General features: G+C 41.2%; 1 long non-coding RNA gene across 3 annotated transcripts; it reads right to left on the bottom strand.

The window, feature by feature from the left end:
- Window positions 1-1,013: 1,013 nt before the first annotated feature.
- LOC133382128 (uncharacterized) lies at window positions 1,014-24,823 on the bottom strand. Of its 3 annotated transcripts, XR_009761807.1 has the most exons (5): window positions 24,693-24,823; window positions 23,391-23,445; window positions 21,341-21,699; window positions 1,838-1,910; window positions 1,014-1,102 (listed from the first exon to the last, which is right to left on the bottom strand). It is a non-coding gene; the product is annotated as an uncharacterized LOC133382128 (long non-coding RNA). The 3 variants fall into 3 exon arrangements; XR_009761805.1 differs by lacking the exons at window positions 1,014-1,102; window positions 1,838-1,910 and having other exon boundaries at window positions 21,182-21,699; XR_009761806.1 differs by lacking the exons at window positions 1,014-1,102; window positions 1,838-1,910; window positions 24,693-24,823 and adding an exon at window positions 24,053-24,633 and having other exon boundaries at window positions 21,182-21,699.
- Between the last annotated feature and the right edge of the window lie 151 nt (window positions 24,824-24,974).

Below are 24,974 nucleotides of genomic sequence, written 5' to 3'. Positions count from 1 at the left end.
ACTTTAATGACGACTCCCATAGTATGGGTAATTCCCTGGGCAGAGACTGCAGCAGTTAACCCTCCATTTGCCTAGCACCAGTATCTGGGCATGTTCTATCCTGATTCCAAGCCCAGAAGCAATGGCTGTCATTGCTCCCAGCTCCTCACTGCCACTCATCCTGTGACATGTTGAGAGATGCCCACCCAAGTTACTACCCCTTTGTTCTCTTAAGCTTTGAGTGGGAGACAAAGACATTCCCTCAACGGGGTTCCCTTCTTTCCCCCACTCTCCGGTTTCTTTTGTGCAGCAAATTGTGCTAAGTACAGTGCAGCAGCTTGTACCAAAAATAATGCTTGCATGAAAGCGAAAGACAATCCAGTGCTGTTCTTGCAGTGCCACCCCATGTAACCAACAGAAGGAAAGATGCTCAATTGAAATTTTAAGAGTCATCCTACAGCTTTGCTTTACCTTTCATGGCTAATTGGAAATCCATGTTATCTGAATTCACCATGCTAGTATAACCCTGTGTGAGGAGCTCTTTTGTTAACCTGGATGGCGATTATCCATACCAAACTCTCTTAATTGTCTTTTCTTTTTTCCCCTGACCTGTTAGATCAAGAAAGTTTATTTCACTGGCTGCAAGAGAAAAGGCCTCCCTGCCCCCTTTTTTGGTCATGAAGTTTAAATATTATGTGCCAAACTCTGCCCCTGATGTAAGCTGACACAGCTCCCCTTTAACTTTAGCTGGAGCTGCAGCCACCAAGGCCAGGGCTGAATGCTAATCCTATCTATCTCATTAACATTTCAGAAAACACAGGGCATGCACAAGCTCGCTCTCTCCCCCTCCCCCACTCCCTTAATGGCAGCAGCTTTTTCCCCCAGCCACAGGGCTCTTATAACCTCCAGAGGAAGACAGCTGGGTGGGGAACCCTCTCTACCCACCCTGACATTGCTTCCCCAAGACAGATTTGATAAAACAGCATCAACATTTTTTAATGGGATACACAAAATAACCAAGGCAATGTTTCTACTGGCCCAGTTTCAATCGGTGTAGAAATATGTGAAGCTCCAAGTTGATACATCTTGTTTTCATCTTGCTGGATGAGAAGGTACTGTAGCGCTACAATGAGACATGAAAGCAGAAGACGTGTTTCTTTTCACATATCTATTCCTGGTCAAATAATAGTTTATTTATGCATCACTTCCCATGAGGCTTCCCACAGCAATTTATAATATAACACACATAAAACAGTTTCCTATATAAAAGATAACTGCATATATAAAAACAATTATAAATATAAAAACGACAAGAGCAACACTTTAACACAACAGCTCAATCAATCCAATTCAATTCCAAGACAGATACCAACTGGGATAAAGATTTTAGCAGCCTTGTTGCCCTTTGGACCAGTTGCTCTGTATCTTGAACTCATGATGCTGCAATGCTTTGCAAATGATGGTTAAGCAGGTTTCTGTGTCAGATGCTTGATCCCAGTTATACTTACCTTTTACTTTCTGACTCTTTGGTTCATCTGCTCATTCTTTTCTTTAGCAACAAGTGTCAATGCAGTATGTAAAGTCTTTAATTTTCTTTGATAATGTCCATGCTTAAGCCTTCATATGTATTTGGTTTTCAGTTGTTTCCTGTTTTGGGGAACTTTATTTTTACATGTTGAAAATGAATTTTGTGTGTGTGCGTACATGTGACTTGTTGAAAGAGGAGTCTTTAGCAGGCATCAGAAGACAGTAGAGAACATAAAGGAGGGACAGAGGTCAGTGACGGCTGGTCCATTCATGCAAATGGGGCACTGCTCTACCAACCTCAGTCTGCCCTCAACCAGCCCCACTTGTTTACCTTCTTATTTACAACCAGTCCAGAGGGTGGTGCTGGCTTTTCAGCTTCCTCCTCCTTACTTTCAGTGTTGCACCTGTAAAACCCAGCAGAGAGGAAGATAGGGGCATATAAGAATTAGTTGGCTTTCCATGTCATTTGCTCCAGCTTCACCTACTGTTGGCCTCCTGTCTTACAACAGCCCCAGTGAACACCAGCCACCATTGGTGACTTACTTTAACAGGTCTTACTTTAATAGTAAAAGGAGCATGTGAGATATAGACAATGAACTCTGCTCCCTCCTGCACTTTAGCTCTTCTCAATCTATTGTTCCAGCCACTTTTCTCCATTCCTGGCTCATTTCTGCTGTTAGAGCTGAGAATGGGAAAAAATTGGGTATAGCAACAGGCTGCAAGGAGAAACAGTGTATGTGTGTGTGTGTGTGAGTCTCAGAGCCTGTTTTCCCATATGCTCCTTTTACTATTAAAATAAGACATTCTCATAATCCATTTTTATATGAATGGGGAGGACACCTGAATGATGATCCCACCAAATCTGGTTGGGCCAATCATCTCAGCTCTATAGAGACTTAAAAGTGGCAACAAGTGCAAATGCAGCATATTAAAAAAGGATTTAGCATCTGATTAGATAATACATTAACCACTAGAGTTTATGAAGTATTGTAGCAGCCTAGAAATCCAAGATCTCAATTTAAGCCACTGTCCTTTGACTGCAACAAGGTTATGCATTTTTATTTCCAGACACATTTTAAAAATGTGTCCAGATGGTTTCCTTTTAGCACAAGGAGTGAGGATCGATTTTGACTTTTAATAGTCCCTTCTTATGGTTACCTATCTGTTCTCATGAAAGCTTTTACATATGTTTCTGTTCATGGTTTTCTAATGCTCCAGGTATACAGGCATTAAACCGCAAGCTTTTTGAGCCATGCACTGAAAATGCATAGCTTTCATGTGGAATAGGTCAAAGAAAAGATGGTGTGGAGTGGCTCCTGTCTATCTCCAACGGTGACTGCATTCCCTTCTGTTGGATGGGCTCACATACCACCTCAGCCTCAGGGCCACTTTAAACAATAGAGCCTGAATTAATGAGTCTCTCGGTATAGCTACATAGTATAAGAAGCCACGGCCTAGGCTTCCATAAGCACACTCCTAAGAGCACAGGAAACAACCTTGTGCTGAGTCAAAACATTGGTCCATAATTATTGTCTGCAGTGAGTGGCAGTGGCTCTCCAGGGTTTCAGTCGGGAGATACTGAGGACTGTACCTGGGACTTTCTGTATGCAAAGCAAATGTTCTGCCACTGAGCTACAGCCCTTTCGCTGTATCAAATAGTTGTATTAAATAGGCGCATTAAAATACATTTCCAACTACTGCACCTTCAGTTACTTGTATATGATACAACAATGCACTAAAAACATGACCCATGAAGCAGCCTTTAAGTAGTTCTCTGCTTTGCTTCAGGCTAAGCATCAGAAAGGTTACAGCTCTAGGTTCCATTCTTCTCTCTAGCTTAATTTCAGCACCATCATTTTTAATGCATCCATTTCTAGGGTCTCTCTTGACAGATCCAAATTCTTAAGTGCTGATTGAGCCAGAGAAACTTGCTCACCTGCTCTGATATGCTTGCTGCTCCTATCAGCTGCCCCAAGTCTACCATGCCTTGGGTATGCAGTGGTATGCATGTATGTCCAGTTCTACACATGGCAGCCATTTCACATGACACAACTGGGGATGTGCCACATGCTCACTTTTAAGGTGACCATCATACCCTCATGACTTATGTGGATCTAGTTCAGAAAGTAACCCTAGGCAGAAACTCAGTTTCTTCTTTCTATTATTTCTCAGTGAAGCACTGCCCTTTTTATTTATTTACAATATATGACAGACATATCAATAATTCACATTTTATTTTTAGTGCTTGGACTGCACTAGGTCTCCCACTAGGTCTTAATTCAGTTTCTGAATTCCAGCTCTTCAGTGCAATGATTAGTCTTTTTGAGGACTGGCCTCTTTCCACAATTACCTCCTGTTTCCTCTTACTTCCTGTTTTGTGTCTTCTCTCTGATACAGGGATTGTAGATGTGAGTGGAGCCTCTGTCACAGAGTTTAAAAGGTTAAATAAAAACAAACCTGTCAAAATATATATTGACTCATGGTGTGAACAGATGTGGAGGCATTCCAGAAACAAGATATGCATGGATCCCCATCACCAGATGTTTGGAGAAATGTTGACCCAGAGCTCATAATTTGTGCTTGACCTGCAACAATGGTCGGCAGTTACATTTAATGAATGTCCAAGAAGAAGTAACAGCAGTGATGCAAGTCTCCAGAATGCAGTCACTTTCATGAGTATTGAAGCAATTCCTTTTATATCATGGGTAGATCAAACGTCTCTGGGGCACCAATTATCCAACCCTGTCCTATATAGGCAGATGTTGGGCCAATAAAATCTTGCCCTACTTTTTTTTTCTTATTGTCTAGAAGTAACAGATCAACAAGTGTCTTAAGAGTGTTCATTGTGTTCATACATATGCTGAACAGTGAGCTCAGCCACCTATGAAAGTTCCTTTTCTAAGAGCTAGCAAGATGAGTTTCAAAACAATGTTTTTTATAAATACAATTTATGATGGATTATGTTGCTAAATTATGTAACATAATCAGAAAATCTAAAATGTAATTGTTGCAACATATTAACAGTGAGACCAGGAGTCTCTATTACAGTAAATAACTTAGTGAACATCTTGGTGCATCAGTCAATTACCAAAATAATACAGGGATCACTAGTGCAATCCAATACCCATTAGAGGGTATATACAGGCCCAACGTTGACAACTGTTTCTGCTATATGTATTAAGACATTAAGAACTTTCATAGTTTTGACAGAATGTTACATCAGATTCCATTGCATTGATGGAATCAGTTATTGCCAAATTATTTAGAATGTGCTGAGTCTTTTTCCTGATACAGCAAGTCTGGTGGTGATGGGCCAGCCACGCTCTACCTCTGCTATCCTGAATCATCAACCCACACAGAGTGCAGAAATCCCATATTAGCATCACCACCATAAAGGCTTGCTGTCCCAAGAAAAGGTCTCAACACACATTCTAATAATTGTCAACTCATTTCAAAGATTCTAGTGTGGAACATTGATAAATGCATCAGTAACGCGTTCTTGTAGAAATATAAAGAATATGCTGGATAGGATGAAAAAGATTCCCCAATATTTTAGGAAACAGACTTAAGTTACACCTCCCCCAATCCCCCCCCCAAATCTTAGCAAAGCTCACATTGGCATTTGCATGCACTGATTGAACACAGCAGTAATTATACAAAGTAATCATCAGTAAATCAGGTGTGTGTGTATATATTGTGCATATACATACATGTATGTGTTTGCATGGCAGCTGGTGCACAGTAAGTGTTCCGCTAGCAAAGTGGAGGAACTGCTCAATTTATTCTGACAAGAAGTATTTGGCAACATGTTGCAAAACCCTAAACCACTTTCCTGCACACTGTTCCTTTTCTTTCTATTTTTTTCCTCCCTCAGATTAAATTTTAAATTGATTTGCTGGTATCAGACCATTCATGGCTCTCAATATGTCATCGCAGGTAATGAACCATGCCAGAGACACATTTATAAACCTCGATTAGCTTCCTCCATCAGAAGAGGAATGGAATTGCTTGATATATTTTTAAAAAACTTGCCCTAAAGTTCTAAAATTCAAAAGAAAGATAAAACAAGAACCTCAGCAGCCAAAAAAATGAGGCTTTTACTGAAAGACTTGTATTGAATAGAGATATGGTAAAGGCCAGTACTGAGAGCAAATGACCAGACAAGATGCACTGGGACAGGACCAGCATTATAGGTGACTAGGAATGATCCATCCTCTACAGACCTGAGCGTTATCCCTGACCAGTTGAGATGAGGCTTGTATTCTTTTTTTTTTTACAATAATTTTTATTCAAATTTTCATAAAACAAAACAAAATCATAAAACATTCAAAGACAAAAAACAAAACAAAACAAAACAAAAATGATTAAACAAAAAAATAAAATGTTGACTTCCCATTTGTCGCAGATCAAATCAGTTATAAGTCTACAATATATAACAATCCTGTCTCTTAAATTATATTATAAAATCACTTTCTTCCAGTAGTTATCTTAATTAATCATCAAATCTCATAAACATTACTTTATTCTTTCCACAAAAAGTCAGAGAGGTTTCAATTCTTTAAGAAATATATCTATCAATTTTTCTCCAAATAAACATGTCGATTAATCCATCTCGTTAATAATAATAATAATCTTATTGTCATAACCATAGTCCAAATAAACATATCGATTAATCCATCTCATCAAAATCTGTTAGGTCCAATAATTTCAATAGCCATTATTCCATTATCCATATTAATTCCATCTTCCATCTTCAATAGTCCTGTTAAGTCCAGTAATTTCAGTGTCCAATCTTCCATTATCAGTATTCCATAATAATCTTGCTGTCATAGCCATAGTCATATAATAAGAGTCTGATGGGAATTTCCTCTATCCCAAATATTTTCTTGCCATCGATTCTGAATAAGTTGCTGAAATATTGTTGTAAAGTCATATCTCTGTTCTTCTTTTTTACAAAATGCACTGGCTCATCTCTTGAGTTTTTCCATTGTCACATGGCTGCAGTTAATTCCATAGATTTTCTCTATATCAAGCTCCATCACGTCATTCCAGTCCAGAAGATTATCCAAGCCATTGATAACTTTATCTCTAATATCTTCATTAATTTATTCAGAGATAACGTTAAATTCCAAACAGTAGATTTTATTTCTAATATCCATAAACTCCAGATCTTTTTCCAATTCCACATTTGTTCCAATCTCCAGGGCTTGTATCTTCCCTTTATTTTTTCTTTTCTCATCTCTGATCTCATTCTCTTCTCTCACAGGATCCCCTATTTCTTTAAGCTCCTGTGTCATTTTGCTCAGTTCCATTTTCAGCTCCTTACTGCCCTGTCGCAGGGTTTGTTTCGTTATCTCAATCTCATCCATTATTTTCTGAAACATAATTACTTCCAGATTCTCAGCCACTTTCTTGATTGCCATTTTTAAAACCACGAAAACAAAACAAAAATAAAGAAGAACCACTTCTTATTTCAGCAACAATTGGCTTAATATTCCAGGCTTGATGACATCATAGTATAAACAGAGCAGCCTGCCTTATCTCTCTATGTTCAAGAATACAAAACAAATTTAGTTCCCAGCATCAAAACAGTTAGTGGCGTCGTGAAGAAGCAGATTCGTCAAAATAAAATAGACCAAAAAGAGAATAGTCCCAGACAATATAATGTTCCAAAGTTCATATTTTTTATTTTTTTCTCCTCGGAATAGAAATCCCTCTTCTGTTTATATCTTTAGAATGCACTTCCAGGACAGCTTTTTGCAATAGAAACAGAGATAAGCTGTTAATTTCGTGAATAACAGAGAAGAGTTATAGCTCACCCAGAAGTTCTTTAAAGCTGATTCATTTGACAAATCTCTTTTTGCTGCAACAATTTAAACCAAGTAAAAAAAAGAATAGAAAGAAGGGTGCTTGCCTGTTAGTCCGTTTTCTCTTTGAAGAAAAGATAAACGTGTCGCATTAATCAGATAGAGCTTGTTTGGAAGTCCGTCCAGCATTGCTGGCTGGACCTTTTCTCATAAATTAATGAAATCCAGTCCTCCCAACAAAAACAGGCTTTTGAGGTTGATCTCTACGTTTCTCCCTGCCCGGGAGAAATTTCATCAGTCAAAAAAAAAATGTTCTGACTGATTTATATCTGAATAAGCTTCTTCTGAGGCGGGAGCCCGTCTCAAAAGCAGGCACAAGCGAAGTCACCCTTCCCGGAAGTCCCTCATGAGGCTTGTATTCTTGACCTCCAGGTTCCACCACATTTCATCCACACCTTTGTAGCACTGCAGTGATCCACTTTTCCATTCCCATCTTCATGATGAACTGCTAATTAGTGTTCCTTTGCACTCTTGTGAGAACATGACAAAGTACACCCAACTGTCCCCTTTTATTATTTGAGCTGTGAAGAGACAGGAAGTGACTGCAACCTGGCACCAACAGGTTTGCGTCATCCTGTCCAGTCCCTCTTCTGGAATGGCAGAAATGTATGTGCAAGCCTGGCCATTCCTAAATGAGCCAAATCACTGCAGGATGTAAAGCCAAAGAGGCTTGCAGTGGCGGCAGCAGGGGGAGGGGGGTGACTCAGTCTGATAATTTTCCAGGAGGCAGAACAAAGAGGATGACAATGACAATGTTACCTATCAAGTGGGGTGTTAAGGGGTAAAAGTGAAGTTTGAACCTGAAACTAGGAGGAGAGACACACACTCCCATCCCAACCCATGACAAGGTGGGCCTGAGCAGGGTACAACTGCCTCATATTTTCAGCATCAGTTGATCCACCAATAGCAAGCCTTGGGTGGGGAAAGAAGGTGGTTAGCATATGCACCATATTTTCCGTCACTCCTCAAAGAGAGCTAGAGAAAGACAGAGACACAGAAAGAGAGAGACAACTCTATCAAGGGAACAAGAGCTAATTAAATTTACTGGAATCATTGAAGAGGAAATGATTTAATATTCTGCATGGAATTTAATATCTGAAAGCAGGGTTGGCCCTTGTTTCTTCAAAGACACTGTTCTATCCCATCATCACAGTGTGCATTTTGTGTTCAGAGCCTTACCTCCCAGAGTTTTTCCAGATGGCCAGAATTGTCCCCAAATTGTCCGAGTGCAAATCTTCTTGGGGCCAGTTTTCTGCTTAATACAGTAACTGAAGACATGGCAAGTATACTACAGCAGCACTGCAATTACATGGATGTATTGTTTGTATCTTTCTACAACTCTCAACTCTTAGGTCTTGCATTTTAGATTATCTTTCAGACAATATATTGTGAGTGCCATTCTGTCAAGAGAAACAATAGTCTCTGTTAAATATTCTAAATATATTGATTGCATTGTAATGCAGTAATATTTTTTTCTGATTGGTTAATCAATCGTTAATCAATCATGACTAAAAAAAACCTGACTAAAAAAAGCCTAGAATTGGCTGCTAGCCAATATGTCAAAATAATATCTAGGTTGAATTGCTGCAATGTGCTCTACAAGGGGCTACCTTCAGAAATTTCATTTGGTCCAGAATATGGTTTCAGGAATCTTATTTATTTATGTATTTTATTTAAAAACATTTATAAACTGCTTCATATTTTTAAAATGTCTAAGTGGGCTATAATATAAAAGAAATAATACAATTACAGCAAAAATACAACCAAAAACCAAAAAACGGCAATATAAAAGCATATAAAAATAAAACAAGAATTTAAGGGATCCAAATAATTAAAAAAAGGTCTGATCTAATGGATCAGGGAAAGCATGGGCAAAAAGATAAGTCTTTACAAGATATCTGAAGCAACAGACATTTTGCTGCTTCATGTATGGCAGAGGGGATAGTATTTCATAATTCAGGGTCAATAGCAGAAAATGCCCGTTTTTGGGTCACTGCTCACAGCATCAGCCAGGGTAGTGGGGCTGCACTTCACACCTGACCTTGATCCAGGAGAGGCACTGCAACATACCAGGAAGGAGAGGGGGAAGAGTGTGGCAGTTTGTTTGATGTGGTGCAAATGGCCAATGGAGCCAATCCAATCCAATCCAATCATGCTAACCTCACCAACACCTCTCCCACTCCCCCCTCTGCAGCAACTCAGTTGGATAGAGTTCAGGTGAGTGGCACAGTCCACCACTCTGTCCTCTGCTGACTGCCCTATGATATTCTGTAGGTGCAGTGCTGTGAGGAGAATTTCCCTAGATGATCTAACTGATCTTACAGGCTTCTACAGGGACCGCCAGTCTTTCAGGTAAGCTGGTCCAGAGTTCTTCAAGGATTTATATGTTAACAATAAAAACTTGAAAATGGCCCAGTAGCTGACTGCCAGCCAGTGCAGTTCCATCAGCGCAGGAGTAATATATGCGTGTCCATGTGGTCCACTCAATAGTCTGGCAGCAGCATTCTGCACCAGCTGCAGCTTCCTGACCAATCACAAGGAATGCCCCACATTAAGCCCATTACAGTAATCCAATCATGAGGTTACCAACAGTAGCGTAGTGGCATATTCAGAAGTGCAGGGTCCTTTCATGATAGTCATAGCCACCTCTCCCCCTTTTTTGCTGCTGGGGTGAGAATGAGATCTTTGTTAACACCTCCCACAACAACAGACATCCCTAGGAGCCAATCAGCATGAAAGGGCGGAGTGTTAGCCACTGAAAAGGGTTTTCTCAGGGTCTGATTCACCCCCTTTCACTCTGATTGGCTCCCACAGCAGGAAAGGACAAGGAAGCATGTTAGAAGATTCTTCTCAGCAGCTAACACACTCCACTTTCAAGCTGATTGGCTCATAGGTGATGGAGACATAGGGACCCTGCTGAGATCCTGCTCCCAAAAAAGTAAGGGGTCTAAGACACCCCCCCAAGACCCTGAATTACATCCCTGGTTACCAACACATAAATCACAGTTTCATCACAGTCTTATGACAAAGGATCTAGGAGCATCCCAAAACTATGCACCTGTTCCTTCAGAGGGAGTGCAACCCCATCCAGAATTGGTGAACTCCCCAACTCCTTGACCTGGGAACTGCTTACCCACAGAATCTCCATCTTACCAGGATTCAGTCTCAGTTTGTTGGCTCTTATCCAGCCCACCACTGCATCCAGGCACCGGTTCAAAATAGTCACAGCCTCTCCTAATTCAGATGTAACAGAGAAATAGACCTGGAATGCTGGTGATACCACGCCCCAAATCTCCTAATGACTGCTCCCAGCAGCTTCATATAGATTAATACTAATATGAAGTATTGGGGATAAAATAGTGCCCTGCGGCACCCTACAGCACAAGTGCCAGGCGGCAGACACATAATCCTCCAAAGCTATTGTCTGAACCTGGTCCTGTAGGTAGGAGCAGAACCCTTGCAACACAGTGTCATCAATTCCCAACTGCCAGAGATGGTCCAAGATGGACCATGGTTGGTCAACACCAGCAAAAGCTGCTGAAACATCAAGCAAGGCAACAAGGTCACACTCCCCCTGTCGTCTCCCATCTGTCAGGGTGACCACGTAGGATTCCCTCCCTGATTATCTTGACTGAAATAGATCAAGATAATCAGTTTCCTCCAACAGTGTCTGCATCTGGACTGCCACTACCCTCTCAAGCACCTTACCCAAAAAAGGGTTATTTGTCACCAGGCAGTAGTTGCCAAGTACACCAGGGTCCAGGGAGGCTTCTATACAAGTGTCTGCACTACCACCTCCTTCAAGTCTCCAGGCATCACCACACCATGTAAAAATGCAATAACTACTCCCTGGACCCACCTAGCCAATTCCCCCTCATCTAGCTTGAAAGGTTGGGGGGTGAGGGAGCATGTGGTGGTGCAGCATCTTATTGGGCACTCACTCATCAAATTACACCTGTCCTGAAATGCCTGCATTTGTTACCAGTTTGTTTCTGACCATAATTCAAAGTGTTCTTACCTTAGAAAGTCTCAATGGCTTGGGACCAGGGTATCTGAGGGACTGCCTCCTCCCATGCCAGCATGCCAAGACATTAAAATCTAGTGGGGAGGCCCTTCTCTGTGTCCCATCTATGGTGGAAGTAAGGTTGTTTGAGACAAGTAATAAGGCCTTCTCAGTGACCACCAGTGTTATGGAACACTGTACTCCATAAGGTTAAGGCCCATCTTTGATGGCCTTTTACCAGCTTGTAAAGACATTTTTTATTCCAGCAGGTTTGTAATTTGTCATTTGGCTGGCTGTGCCCATTCTTGCCAAATCTGCTGATACAGTAGTTATGTTTTTAATTTGTTATCCTGTGATTTTGGGGGTACTTCTGGATTCACTACTATCACTTGCGAACAAATTGCCTTCCATCAGCTTCAGCTACTGGCTTAACAACACCCCTATCTGGACAGGGATAGGCTCACTTCTGTTGTCTACACTCTGATAATTTCTAGGTTAGATTACTGCAATGTGTTATATGTGTGGCTGCCTTTGAAGACAGTTCTAAAATTGCAGCTGGTGCAGAATTCAGTGGCTAGATTGTTGACTGGAAAGAGGAGGTTTGATCATATAACACTGATCCTGGCCTGACTGCCTTGACTGCCATTTAGTTTATGGGCCAAATTAAAAGTGCTGGTTTTGACCTATAAAACCTTATGTGGCTCAGGACCGCAATACCTCAAGGACTGCCTCTCCTTACAGAGGTTCCAAACTTGGGCCCCTCTGTTTGTATTCTGAGGCCCTTCTCTCTGTGCCCCTTCTAAGGGAGGTGTAGAGAGCTGCAACACAAGTATGGGCCTCCTAATTGGTGGCTCCCCATTTGTGGAATGCTCTCCCCAGAGAGGGATGCTTGGCACCATCACTATCTGTTTTTAGGTACCAGGTAAAACATTTTTATTCACCCAGGCCTTTGGAGCTTAATTCTCTGCATATTTTTAGTGGGATGGAGATGAGTTGGTTTTTATTTTAGATTGTTTTTATTCCTCTTTTTTATCTGTTTTTAATGTTTGTAAGTCAATTTGAATTCATATTTGAAAAAAGCCACTAAGAAATATAATAGTAATTTTGTATTGCTATAGTTTGATATCGTGATTTTAATTGGCATAGGCCTCCTTGTGTAATACATGTACATTAGAAATGCAGGGTGTATAATTTTCAATAAACAAATAAAATAAATAAAGCCCTGTTGTTTCTCAGGCATGACCTCTTGGGGAAAAAGTTCATTCTCTCCTCACTTGGTTTGATAGTCTGCCCCTACCTGTAATTACATTCTTTACATGGCTTCCTGACACTGCTCAGGCCACTGTAACTAGGGTTGCCAGGTCAGAAGCATCCCAAACTGAGATTTCAGGGGCGGGCCCTAGTGATGTCACATGGGTAGGCCTGAGTGATGTCACAGGGGCAGGCCTGAGTGATGTCATTAGGCATGATACATTAAGCATCAACCACAGTTGCTTGGACCATACAATTAAAACAAAAACATTTCTCTGATTGGAAATTAAGATACAAATCTTAACTAAAAGATGGAGCCTGGGTAGGGAACATTTAATCTAACTTACCAGCTTCTAGCAAGAAGGGTTTAAGTGCCTTCAGGCCAGGCCAGTCCCCAGAAGGGTATTGTAGGAAGAAAGGAGCCTCGTGTTGTGGAGATTTTAGATGGGAGCACTCAGGAGTAAAGATGGATGCCCTTGAAGGCTGTAATTCTAAACTCATTTACTAAGGGACTAAGTCCTGTAGAATTCAATAGGACTTACTTCTCAGTAGATATGTTTTGGATTGTGTTGTTTGTAAAGCTTGTCTAGAGATCCTCTGCAAAGATATCCATATCCAAGCAAGGCTGGCAACCCCCTGCCTGGAATGTCCTGCCCCTACCTTTTAACATGGCTGCTCCAAACTTCTTTACAGATTTGATCCTTCACTTCAGAAAGAGGGTTGAGAAATGAGTAAGAGTAAGAAGATTCTCTACCCTTTTCTATCTACCCTGTGGGCTGCTATAAACTCTGACAGCCAACCCAATTCTAGTGAGTAATAATTGACAGAGAGAAAACACACATGCTTTGATCTACCTTCACAGACAGCAGCTTGGGAACAACAATTGCTGCCATACTTCCCAGTATGTGAATTATCTTTTACCACTATTGTGCAAGAAACAAACCATCATGTAACCAACAAGGTGCATATTAGTGGGTTTAAGGGGGTTGAGCTGCATGTAGGGAACCACTGTTGTTGCTTCTACAGATGTAAGGAAGAGAGGTTAAAGGTAAATGAAATACAAACAGAAAAAGCTGACATTTTGGTGTATATCTCGTGAACCAGACCACCTAGAAATGTTTTTTAAATGAAAGCCGAGAGTCTGGAGAGTAAGATGACCCACCAGGAGACTCAGAGAGGCCCTCAAAAATCCAGAGTCTCCAGGTGAAAACCGGAGACCTGGCAATCCTAACCGTAACTGTCTTTAACAACAACTTAACAACTCATAACTCAACCTTTCATCTTATTATTTCTTTCTCTATATCACCTACATGTAATACTAATATTTAGCATTTATTTAGCTCTTTTAGAAGGTTCAAAGCTGCTTTACATTTACTATGTCAGCAGTTCTTACAACAGCCCTGTGGATAGTTTTGGGTTGTTGTTTGTATGTAGTTGGTGGGAGCCAAAATGGTGAGTTGCCTAGACCTACTTTGTAGGTCCATCACGAGAGATTTGAGCTGGGGACATCTTGGTTCACATTGCAACTTAGGCTCTTGGACACTATGCTACACCAGATTCCTTCCAAGTCTCCATGTGTTATAATAAAACTACATAGCATGCAAATCAAATATATTCACAGAAAAGTGCCTTACTGATTGCAGTCCCAGGATTTGGCATTGTTAAGCAAAGAATTTTAAAACACTTTGTAGGTATGTGTCACACATTTTCAGCAAGGGAATTTAGCCATTGTGTCTATCTGATGAATAGCAAATTGCCATTTGCAGAAAACCTTAGACTCCTCATACTGATGCCCATTTAGGCATGCTCTCTTTCTCTGTGTCTTCCCCTTTTGCCCTGATGCTATCTCTTTGTCTCTCATATGAGCCAGTGATGAGGAATACAGAAGCAAAATTACTGCTACTTATGTCACCGATGCCTCCAGTTAATTCCTGTAACTGCCAGCAAGGAGGCACTAATACCTCTGCAAAATACAAAGTAATTATTTCTAAACATAGCTCCTTCTCACCCTGTTGCTGCCTAACTTTGCTGAAGGTTGGCCTGCTGTCAGGCGTCCCATTATAACTAACAAGAAAGGATTCGAGGAGCTCCAGAAAAAGTAACCCAATGGCATGAACAAAGAAAGGAAAGAAATTCTGTGAAGTAGTATTCATCTTGGGCAAATCCTTCCCAGATCCTATAAAAGAAAACCATTTCTACTTTCACACATTTTCTCCCTTCAAAGCCTATTTTAGAATTCTAAACCTAAGTGGTCTGCTTAAAAAGGTCCTTCTACTGGACTACTGGTATACTGGACTATTGTTTTGGCCTCTGGTCAAACCACCTCATCAATAGCACAAAAACTTACAGAACGGTTTTCTTCCTTTTCACAATTTCCCACTTGTGCATTCTGTCGCAGTCCAGCTGCTTAGGATAGGAGAACCCTACCTGATTCACTAATACCAAAAGGATGTTGTGCAGATGAATGGTGATCAGATCCAGGAAGAATTGCTGTTGGCCCTGGTTAGTGAGCAGCAGCCAGAAGCTGCCTACCTAAGAATTTAATATATGCAATTGTTCATTTTTTTTAATTCTTGTTTTGAGGATGGGAGAAGAGGAATCACATTTCAACACATTTTCCCCAGTCAGTTACCATTCTATTTCCAGTCATTGCTTAATGGAGAAGGATATACTATTCACCTTGGCTTAAGGAGGGGGGTACCATTTGGTGCTCCACCTCAGGCAGCAAAGAATCATTGAATGAATGGCAGCTTCAGGCACATCTAAGTACCATCGGTTTTCTTCACTCAGTGGCTTTTAATTTTAGTACTATACTTTTTAATGTATGACCTTGGTTTACAATCCTTGCTTATACAGAGATCAGAGAAAAGCATACCCTATTAATATACATATATCCTTTTAGATACAGTAGAGCCTCACTCATACAGCAGTTTACATTCCAGGCCTCCTCCGAAAAGCAAAAACCGCTGGAAAGTGGGGCCCTAGTGTATTCCAGCTGACAGCGATCAGCTGCAGCGTGCAAGATCACTGTCAGCTGGAGCGCAGTGGCTGGAGCTCCCCACGCTACATCTGATTGCACGTTACAGCCGATTGCTGTCATGTATTTTGGTATTCTTACGAACATAACATAAGAAGAGCATGATGGATCAGGCCAGTGGCCCATTTAGTCCAGCATCCTATTATCACAGTGGCCAACCAGTTGGCCATGGGAATCTTCACTATGCTTGATCATCCAATGCTGACACAACATCTACAAGTCCTGGGTGTACCCAGTGCTTCACATTTGTGAACCACTTAAGAGATTTTTCTTCTAAAATGTGAATTGGTATATAAATTACATACATACATATAAAAAGGTTTCTAATAGGGAAATCTTTATACTCCTTCCAGGGCAGTTGAGGGGGACCTTTGGCCCTCCAGATATTGCTGAACTACAATTGTCATCATCCCTGGCCATTGGCCATACTTGTTGGGGCAGATGGAAGTTGTAGTTCAGCAACATCTGGTGGGCCAAAGGTTCCCCGCACCTGTCTTAGGGCCTTCCCCACACTCAGTTTTGTATTCCACCACCATTCAATGTGTATATGAATCTATTGAGTGAGATATGGGGAAGGATTTTAGCTCAGTGGTAGAGGATCTGTTTTGCACAGAGAAGGTCCCAAGTTCAACCCCTGTCATCTCCACACAGGTTTGCAAGAGACTCCTATCTGAAACCCTGGAGAGGCTCTGCATGGTTATACCAATGGCCTGCCTTCGAATAAGGCAACCATTTATGAATGGGAAAGGCACTGGTACTCAACACCCTGGTCTAGTCTACAGTTTCACTACTTCCTTTTCTGAGTTAGGGACTGGATATTAATTATCCAACTGAAGCTGAATGTAGACCAGATCAAAGTTACAATAGTCGGTGGGCTTTGTGACATCAGGAGAAAGGACTTCAAAATTGGGAGGGAACTCGTCACTCAGCCAGCCCTCTAGCTAGGGTGGGACAAATGGGTGCGCTGCTCCCCCTTAAGGTTGTGCTCTCTCCCCACCGTGAACATTGAAGATTTTGAACATTGTTTTTTTAACTTGTGGCATGACAGACAGTGACAGCCTCCATTTAAAGAATGACAGCTTATTTTAAGAACAGGAGCAATTCATGAACAGGACCCTCTGAAAAATTCAATGAATGAGGCAGGTCAAGTATGCAACAAAAGCTACTTCTAGAAGAGTCTACAAAAGTCTGCTTATTCAAGATTTTCCCTGACCAAGGATGGATTTTTCATGATCACAATCAACCTATAATTACTTAAGTGATCCTGAAAGACAACAGCCTGTGTAGTAATATGACTCTTGCAGAGTTAAATATTAGAACTTTGTTCTGCTGTTCAGTTTCAGTTGTATTCTCTAACCAGCCAGCAAAACAGTAAGAAGCAGTAAGAAGTAAGTTTACTTATTCTGTAGTTATTATGATAAGTAAAGCAGGATTGAGAGCCAATGTGGTGTAGTGGTTAGGGTGTTGGACTACGAGCTGGGAGAGCAGGGTTTGAATCCCCACACAGCCATGAAGCTCACTGGGTGACCTTGGGCCAGTCACTGCCTCTCAGCCTCAGAGGTAAACCACCTCTGAATACCACTTACCATGAAAACCCTATTCATAGGGTCGCCATAAGTCAGAATCAACTTGAAGGCAGTCCATTTCCAAAGCAGGATTGGGTGCAATAAAGAGATCATTAAAGTGATCTGAAAAATTAGCTACCCAATCTTACCCTTTAATCTTTTAAATAGGGTTGCCAGGTCAGAAGCATCCCAAACCCTGAGATTTTGAGTGCGGGCTTGAGTGATGTCATGGGGCAGGTCCAAGTGACATCATGAGGTGGGTCCAAGTGATGTCATGGGGTAGGTCCAAGTGATGTCATGGGGCAGGCCCAAGTGATGTCATTAAGCATGATACATTAAGTATCAACCACAGCTGCTTGGCGCATACAATTCATACAAAATAGTTTATCTGACTGGAAATTAAGATAGAAATCTTAGCTAAAAGATGGAGCCTGGGTAGGGAACATTTAATCTAGCCAATTCGCTTCTGGCAAAAAGGGTTCAAGTGACCTAAGGCCAGGCCAGGCCAGTCACCAGAAGGCCATTGTAGGAAGAAAGGAGCCTAGTGTTGTGGAAATGGGACCACTCAGGAGTAAAGATGGATGCCCCCAAAGAGCTGCAATTCTAAACACACTTATTAAGGGACTAAACCCCACAGAACTCAATAGGACTTACTTCTCAGTAGATATGGTTTGGATTGTGTTGTTGGTAAAGCTTGACTAGGGATCCTCTGCACAGATATCCATATCCAAGTAGAATTGGCAACCCCCTGCCTGAAATGCCCTGCCCCTACCTTTTAACATCCAAATTTCTTTACAGATTTGGCCCTTCACTTCAGAAAGCGGTCTGAGTAATGAGTAAGAAGATTCTCTACCCTTTTCTATCTCACCTGTAGGCTGCTATAAACTCATTTTATCAGCCGACTCAATTCAAGTGAATATAATTGACAGAGAGAAAGCACACATGATTTGGTCTACCTTCATAGGCAGCAGCTTGGGAACAACAATTGCAGCCACACTGCCTTGTAAGTGAATTCTCTTTTACCACTATTGGACAAGAAACAAACAAGGTGCATCATCAGTGGGTTTAAGAAGGTTGAGTGCAGGAACCACTGTTTTTGCTTCTATGGATGAAAAGGAGTGAGGATAAAGGTAAATGAAATGCAAATAGAAAAATAACAAAAGACAGCGATGATTTCTTAAATGCAATACCATACCAACCACAACAAGATTCCTACGAGTAAGGCAGAAAACTAAGCATCTGACATCCTGTCAGGATTCCTAACCATAAACCAAAAATATGAAACATGAACCGTGACTATCAAATATATTTATTATTTACACAACCTGTAAAGAGATTTATAGTGCAATCCTACATTTACTTATTCAGAAGCAAGTCTCAATGTATTCAGCGGGGCTTACTCAAACAGTGACAGAACTGCAACCTCAAGTGATAAGCAACTTCATTCACACAACCCAAAATTCAGAATCATGCCACTTTAAGCTGTTTTGCAACTGTTTATACTTGCTATTATGTTATTGGATTTTAAAGGGATTTATTTATTATTGTGAGCTGCCTTGGTTTCCAGACTGCAACACTACCTCACAGGGTTGTTCGAAAGATTCCCATATACACACACAAACTGGAGATGGTAAAATACTTGGATCCCATATAATAGTTTATTGTCAAAACCAGTTGATCATTGCAGAACATTAACAAAAAATAAAATAAGTATTAGTTTCCTACATAATAAAAGCAGTGATACCTAAGTAAGCCCTGCCTAATTGCTTTAAAAATAGGATTTTTTGCATCAATTTGCACAATTTTTGCATCAATTTGCACAATCCTAACCATGTCTACTCAAAAGGAAGTCCTATTGAATTCAAAGCTGGCTGGCTGGCTGGCTACCTAGGCTGTAACTCAGGCCTAATTTCTGATTTTTCCAATGGTTGCAGCTCAGCATGAGGCCTTTTCAGGGTTTGGGGGCAGAAAAATCACCTCAGAAACCAGTAAAAAACAGTTGCTTTCTACAATTACTTAGTTACTCCTTTATTTAGCAACCAATTAAAAGGTTTTCCCTTGATTTTTCAACAGGAAGGAAAATCTAAAGTTCAGAAAAAATCCTAGAAGGAGGGACCCTCAAGGAGGAGTTAACAAGCACACCCTAAAGTACTTTTTCTCTGCCCTTCCCAAAACTTGTAGTATGGACAAGTTTGTTTTCTGGATGGAATCTAAAACTGAGATACCTAATCATTACCAAAGTAGTTTAGTTCATGAAGAATCAGAACACAGGGATAGACTATGGATGAAAGAGGACTGTAGCTGTAGTCAAAGTCAAGCTTTTGAGGATGGTATTCCTAGGGATCTCTCAAAAAAGGTGAGACAATTCAACAGATTAAACTTCATGCATATCCAAAGTACACTGAGAGCCATAATTATGGTTCCAAATAGATGAATGGTTAGAGTATTCTAAGCTGCACACTAGTTTTTAACTTCTTATTTACAGCATAAACTATTTTGTTTGTTGTACACCTTTTGGTATCCCCTTTATGTATACTGAATCCTTAACATCCTTCTTTTTGTATGAAACAAAAAAATTAATTCCTGATGTTCATACTAAACTTTTGTTAACTTGACCATTACATAACCCATAATGTGAGTTTACACACTTTTTGCACGGAGGAGGAGTAAGGGTGAAGGTCACTGCCTTTCCCTTCCCCTCACCTCATATCATCTCCACTAGGGAGTGGGGGATTGGCTGGTGCTATGCATTTCTCCCCCAAAATACCCCACCTAGAAAAGTGACTGCACTACTTAACAATGAAGGCTGGCTACAGGGTGACTCAGATTCATAGCCTTGGGATGCTCCTAGACCATTCACAGCATTTGGAACTCACGCTGCAGTAACAGCCAGAAGTACTTTTTAACGTGTTCTACCTAGTGAGAATTTCTGTCATGGACTTGGCAACTGTCAATCACACATTTATAACCTCAAAGCTACACTACTGAATTGCACTCTACAAATAATTGTCCTTAAAGAAGTCTATAGATGCAAGTTGTTGTTGTCATATAGCTACCTACATTATCCGAGTATTGTACAATAAAGTATTAAAAACACAGTCTATGATAATTATTAAAACCAGCAATAAATAATAAAAGACAGAAAAATCTTATATAGTGGTAAGATAAAATTAGAGTCTGGATTTAAATTGCAATTGGTATATCACCTCTAAACATGGGTGGCATGGGCAATAGTGTAGTGGCAAATTCAGAAGTGCAGGGTCCCTTTATGATAGTCACAGACACACACCCTACCCCTTTTTTTGCTGTTGGGTTGAGAATGAGATCCTTGTTAATGCCTTCTCCCAGGATGACAGACATCCCTAGGAGCCCATCAGCTTAAAAGGGGAGAGTGTGACCTACTGAGAAGAGATTTCTCAGTGGCTGACTTACCTTCTTTCACTCTGATTGGCACCAATCAGCAGGAAAGGACAAGGAAGCATGTTAGAATACTCTTCTTAGTGGTTAACACACTCCCCTTTCATGCTTACTGGCTTGTAGGATGCTGGAGTCATAGGGACCCTGCTGAGACCCTGCTGCCAAAACATAAGGGACCTAAGACCCCCTGAGATATCAGTCAACTACACCAATGGGTGTGGGTCATCAGGATATGCTATATTTAGCATCCACACTGACACCCTATAGCAGGGGTTGCCAACCTTTTGAGGCCAGGCAGCACATTTAGAATTTTGAGAAAGTGCTGTGGGCACCAGTCACAAAATAGCTACTGTGGGGATGTGGCATTACACAAAATGGCTGCCACATCTAAAAGAGCAGACAAAGACAGGACCACAAAATGGTGCAGGCTGTCCTGGCTACCACCCAAAAATGAAAACAGGTGCACTTTCTTGTAAGTTGAAAAGTGAACATCTATTATTGCAGAAAAGCATTACAAACTCAGTGACATGGAAAGAACAGAATATATAGTCCAGGTGCTCTCACAAGGCAAAGGGATAGTAACAATAAGTCCACTTCAGGATCAAGGCCAAGGTTCAGGTGTCCAAGATCAGTGGCAAGGGTTTCAGGACTGCATGGGAGTTGTGAAGTTGTTCCAACAAAATTTCCTGCTTACCTGTCAAGCTTTTAAGCAGAGGCAGAGAATTCACAGCTACTCACAAGAATCCCAGTCCCTGCAGAAATTCCTGGCCTGAAGACAGGTGCTCTGCCTAGGGAGATGAGTCTCTTCTTTGTCGCCTCTCCCTAGGAGACATTGCCAGGCCCACCTCTCCTCTGCTCTCTCCCGCTCCGTCACAGCAGACTGTGTCCCTGAGCACTCCTCGTCCTCTGGATGTTTCTAGCCATAAGTTGTGGATATGTGTTGAATGTGTGAGGGTTAATACATCATGAAATCTCAGAAGCCAGAGGTCTTATGGGATAAGATTTCCATGGGTTGAGAAAGCAGCTTCAGTACCATGCATTGCTTCTTAAGAACTGCAAAATAAATTATGTAAAATAAGATAAATTATGCTTGATTTGCATTATGTAGGACAGAAACTCAGCTTTTCTTAGCACATGGTTACAGTTACCCTGTGACAGATATTTTTTTTTAGCACAGGGTATTCCTATTCTGGCCTGTAAACTTAAATGGTTTGGTTCTTCTCACTGTGGTGGTAAATCTGTGCCTGGGTTGGGTTGTGTACTATCTCATATGGGGGTGATGGGGGGGAGCAGTATGCTATGACTGAATGCTCCTTCATACAAAAAAAAATCCTTTATACAGAAAGGCTATTGTCAGGGAGAAGGGCATAACCTTCTCTTTCACATCTTTTTACATCCTTGATTTCTCTGTTTTCGGTGTACAGAATGGAATATTTGTGCAGACAGTGTAGTGTAGTCGTTAGAGTGCTGGACGAAGATCTTGGAGGTCAGGGTTCAAATCTCCACTCAGTTATGAAGCTCACTGGGTAACTTTGGAGCAGTCACAGTCTCTCAGCCTAACCTACCTCACATGATTGTTGTGAGGATAAAAATGGGGGAGTAGGAAAATCATGTATGCCACCTTCAGCTCCTTGGAAGAAAGGTGGAATGTAAGTGTAATAATAAATAAGAAAACAAATAAATAAATAAATAGAGAGGAACAATCAGTCATTCAACCTGAAATCTGAAGTGGGGCAGCCAACCTCAGTAAGGCCATGAGGACCGATGGACATTAGCACTTAGGAGTTACAGTCATGAAGACGTTTGACCTGCCCACAAATAGACAGGGACTTCTCAAAGTCATTAGGTCTTAGGGCAATGGGGTGGCACTATAATATTACTACATGTCCAGCATAATGGAAACTGAAGCCGCAAGGAAAATGGGGTGGAAACAGCACAAGGAATGTAAATCAAGTCATTAGCAAAAGGCAGGTCCTTTCCAAGGGGCTGTTTGATGCTTTATCAGCAGCACAACAAGTGGAAAGAAGCTCTGCTGTACAACATCATGTTCCTGCTCACCTTGGAATGGATGCCAATCCATTCCCATAAGAGGGAGAAGCAAGTATCTGCCTGCTAGTCAGGCTCTGAGTATGCTGAGAAATTGATAGAAAAAAATCCATGCAAGGCCATCTTCCACAGGTAGATGTGGATGTGTTTTTTGCTCTAATACAAATGAAGACATTTCATGGTTATATGTCATCTCAAAGCCAAAATCATACAAAAAATGCTCTAATAGCTGGATCAACAGTCAAAGAATCAATATATAATTCACTAGGAAGAAAATTCAGGAACTGCTACAGGACAATTGCTGCTGATTAGGGTTGCCAGGTCCATGGCCTGAGGCTGATCGTGTATCTTTAGGAGAAGAGAAAGTCAGCCAAGTGCAGGTGTTCTTGCAACACTGTAATGGGAAAAACCACAAGGTGGAATTCTCCCTTCTCCCTGCACAACTTTTAAAGATACAGAAGACTTCTTGGAGGCTGCAACCAAGAGGTCTTCTGTATCTTTAAAAGTTGTGCAGGGGGGAGGGAGAATTCCACCTTGTGGTTTTTCCCATTACAGTGTTGCAAGAACACCTGCACTTGGCTGACTTTCTCTTCTCCTAAAGATACACGATCAGCCTCAGGCCATGGACCTGGCAACCCTATTAGAGACATGTTGCTGCAGGAGGTGGAGCAGAAAATGACACAAAAGGTGTATAGTACCTGAGGGTATTTTGGTACCTGAGGCAGAAAATCCCGCAAACACCTATCTCCTTCCCTGAAAGTAGAAGTACAATAATAATAAAACAAATAATTATTTGCTGCCCTTTTGTGAAATCCCAAATTAGCTGCCCAAGGTAGCTGCCTCACTCTATCTAATGGTAGGGCTGGGCTTAACCATTTCCTGGCCAGCTGCTCAAAATTGTCCATGCAATTGTTAGTTTTTCTTCCTGTGGGGTAAAATATGCAGAGGCCCATTTCCTTTCCCGTGTGGGTGGGAAAGCAGCTGTAGGAAGACAATTTTGAGTTTGGATGTCTTGGCAAATAGTTAATTTCATTCAAAAAAATTCTGAATCAGACCTGGGATGGATAGGTTTGCCCCCTCTCTAATCACTGTAATGTTTTTAAGCACTATACAGCCTCATTTGAGAACCATCACAGGCACCACTCTGACCAACAAATGAAATTCTACTGCAGTAAGTAAAAGAATGAACAGAAATGCATTTCACTTCAAGATATAGACCAACCAACCTACAGAAAAGGGGGGGGGGAGAATAGTATTTAAGAAATATTTTACTCCCACGTTACAGTAGCACTTTCTGTAATTAACAGCCAAGGTTTAATTAAACATTGATTAGCCAGTAATTAGTCTAATGATTAGTCACCTGAAAGAGATGAAGCATAAATACACAGTGGGGCTGCCAAGTGATGGGAGTGAGGAACTGAGAAGTGGGGAAAATGATAAAGGAACCAGATTAGAGGGAAGTCTCAGACTCTGTTCCCACCTCCCTCAGGGCCAAATGTTTCGTGTTATTCTGGTGTGTTATAAATGGTTCCTTCAGTGTGAATTTTTCTAATCGGCACAAAGCCTGACTGTGTCTCTTGTGTGAAAAATGGAGCTAAGATTGAATTTATCTCCCTGTTCCGTTAGATTTTGCCTTGTAAATACAATTAAACAATTTTTTTCCACTTAGTGAGAAATAGGCTCATTCTCTGTAATTAAGTTCATCTGGAGGGAGTTCAATGCTCACCTCACCAAATACAATACAAGAAAGGCATCACTGCTCAGTGTGTAAGAAATGACACTTCTGACACCCTTGGAGCAAGCAACTCCATGAACACAGATTTTTATCTTTGGCTTCTGGCTGGTACCAGAGTAGCTAAAATGTTGGAGTATTCAGCAAGAGTCTTTGTACTGCAGCATTTTCAACCAAAGCAAAGTAACTAATTGCACCAGTTATTGTGATCCTGGGGAGGGAGTGGCTGCTGATAAAAGAGCCAAGAGGATCAGGTGGTACTCCATACCTTGAGTCAGGAGTCAGCTGATCCACAGCCAACTGCTTATACGATGTATCCAAACATAAACCACAAGGGTCGCCCACCGTTTTGGACTACAGGGCACATTTCAAATATTGAGTGCTAGGGGCACCAGTCACATAGTGGCTGCCATAGGGGTGTGGCATTTGGGTTGCCAGGTTCACTTTTAAATATACAGAAGACCACTTGGAGGCCGGGCCTGGCAACTAAGAGGTCTTCTGTATCTTTAAAGGTTCTGCAGGGGGAAGGGAGAATTCCACCTTGTGCTTT

This window comes from Rhineura floridana, chromosome 3, assembly GCF_030035675.1.
Source record: "Rhineura floridana isolate rRhiFlo1 chromosome 3, rRhiFlo1.hap2, whole genome shotgun sequence".
NCBI lineage: Eukaryota > Metazoa > Chordata > Lepidosauria > Squamata > Rhineuridae > Rhineura > Rhineura floridana.
The sequence above is the reverse complement of the archived record's forward strand: the minus strand, read 5'-3'. Positions and strand labels throughout refer to the sequence as shown.